At 49.4% G+C, this 2,500-nt stretch overlaps 1 protein-coding gene across 1 annotated transcript in view; it reads right to left on the bottom strand.

Moving 5' to 3' along the window:
- The window catches only part of LOC125043944 (carbonic anhydrase-related protein 10-like), a 223,624-nt gene that overhangs the window by 33,283 nt on the left and 187,841 nt on the right, over positions 1 to 2,500 (bottom strand). The gene's annotated exons all lie outside the window — the stretch shown is intronic.

The following is a 2,500-nucleotide window of genomic DNA, read 5'->3' on the forward strand; positions in this document are numbered from 1 at the left end:
GTGTGTGTGTGTGTGTGTATGTGTGTGTGTGTGTGTGTGTGTGTGTGTGTGTGTGTGTGTGTGTTTACATCCACATTTATTTATTTATTTATTTATTTATTTATTTATCTATATACATTCCCTCCCCTTCATTCTTCCTTCTTAGCTCCTCCTCTCTTCCATCAGACTCCGCTCCCCTCGCCCGCTTTGTTTCCATATCTTTATCACTCTCGCTGCATCTCTTTACCCCGCCCTAATCGTTAGTGTCATTTGACCCTATTTTGCTTGCCATAACGCCATTGCTGTGCCATCAGCCGGACGCGAGTTGGCCCTCGTAAAAAGCCACTTCCCCTTCGTTTCATCTAAAGTGTGTGTGTGTGTGACTGGAAAGAGAGAGGGGAGAGAGGGGAAAGAGAGAAGACGAGAGGAATGGGGAGATGAGGGGTGGAGAGATGAAGAGATAATGAGAGAGTAGATGAGATGAGAGAGAGAGAGAGAGAGAAGAGAGGAGAGAGGGGAGGGAGGAGAGATGAAGGGAGAGTGAGAGAGAGAGAAAGATGAGAGAGAGGGGGGGAGGGGGGGGGGGGAAGGGAGATGAGAGAGATAGATAGAGAGAGAGAGTGAGAGAGATGAGAGGGAGGAGAGAGGAGAGGAGAGGGAGGAGATGAGAGAGAGAGAGAGAGGAGGTGGAGTGAGGAGAGAGAGGAGAGAGAGTAGGGGGGGGGAGAGGGGGGTAGGGGGACGAGAGGAGAGGGAGAGAGAGACGAGGTGAGAGATGAGAGAGAGTCGACGGACGAGTGGAGAGAAGAGAGAGGGGAGAGATAGAGAGAGAGAGAGAGTGACGAGAGAGAGAGAGAGTGATAGTAGATAGATAGAGGAGAGAGAGAGAGAGGATTGAGGAGAGAGAGAGTGATGAGAGAGCGAATTGAGTGGAGAGAGAGAGAGGAGAGAGAGTGAGGAGGGGGGGGGATGGGGAGAGAGAGAGAGGGAGGGAGAGAGGATGAGAGGAGAGAGAGAGAGAGAGAGAGAGAGAGAAGCGAGAGAGTAGAGGAGAGAGAGTGGAGAGAGGGAGATATAGAGAGGAGAGAGAGGAGAGAGAGATGGAAGAGAGAGAGAGAGAGGGGAGAGAAAAGGGGGAGGGAGAGGAGAGAGAGGGGGGAGGGCGGAGGGAGAGAGAGGGGAAGGGGAGAGAGAGAGAGAGAAAAAAAAAAGTTTTTTAAGAGAGAGAGAAAGAAGGGAGAGAGAGAGAGGGGGAGGAGTGAGGAAGGGGAGAGAGAGAGGGGGAGAAGAGAGAGAGAGAGGAGAGAGAAAAAGAGGGAGGGGGAAAAGAGAGAGGGGGGAGAGAGAGGGGAGAGAGAGAGAGAAAGGGGCGGAGAGAGAGGAGAAAAAGAGAGAAGGAGAGAGAGAGAGAGAGGGGGAGAGAGGAGAGAAAAAGAGAGGGAGAGAGAGAGGAGAGAAGAGGAGAGAGAGAGAGAGGATAAAGGAGAGAGAAAAGAGAGAAGGGGGGGGGGTGGGGGGCGGGGAGGGAGAGGAGAGGGGAGAAGGAGAGAGAGAAAGGGGGGAGAGAGGAGAGAGAAGAAGAAAAGGAGAGAGAGAGGAGAGGAGAAGGAGGGAGAGAGGGAGGGGGAGAGGGAGAGAGGGAGAGAGAGGAGAGATGGGGAGGAGAGAGTGAAAAGAGAAGGGGGAGAGAGGAGGGAGGGAAAAGGGGGAGAGGGAGAGGAGAGGGAGGGAGAGGGTAGGGGGGGAGGGGGAGGAAGGAGGAGAAGAGAGAGGGGAGAGGGGGAGAGAGATGGGGAGAGGAAGAGAGAGAAGAAAAGAGAGAGAGGAGAGAGAGAGAGAAGAGAAAATGAAGAGAGAGAGAGAGAGAGAAAGAGAAAAAGAAGAGAGAAGAGAGGGGGGGAGGAGAGACGGGAGGGAGGAGAGTAAGAAAAAGAGAAGAGTGCGGAGAGAGAAAATAGATAGAGAGAAGAGAGGGGAGGAGCCTGGGAGAGAGGGGAGAGAGAGAAGATAGATAGATAGATAGATTTTGATTTTTTAGATAAAATAGAGAGAGGAGTTTTGTGCGAATTACTAAATTTAGGGTGGGCAGATTTGACGTTTCGGACAAAAAAGATAAACAGAAATGACCGTATAGATACACAGCCAGGTAGTTATGTAAAATTTTCAGGATTTTGTGTGAAGAAAGACAGGGGAAAAAAAAAACAAAATAAAAAATTAAAAATAGTTTTATTTCCCGTTCTTATGTTTCCAAAACACAGTACAAATGGATTCGCAATATTACGTTTCCTTTGCTGTAAGACGAAAGATCAACATCATAAATAACCACTGCTCCTTCTAATTTCACGTAAACAGAGGAACCATACATTACAAGCTTCTGCCATAAAAGAAAATGGTTTACCTCATTCTTAACTCCTTCCCCCTCTCCCCCTCTCCCCCTTCCCTACTCGTTCGTTCCTTGCTCTCCCAACATTTCCTCTTTCCCGTTTACTCATTTCTTACCCTTTCCTTAACTTTTTAACCA

Source organism: Penaeus chinensis, chromosome 34 (genome assembly GCF_019202785.1).
Source record: "Penaeus chinensis breed Huanghai No. 1 chromosome 34, ASM1920278v2, whole genome shotgun sequence".
NCBI lineage: Eukaryota > Metazoa > Arthropoda > Malacostraca > Decapoda > Penaeidae > Penaeus > Penaeus chinensis.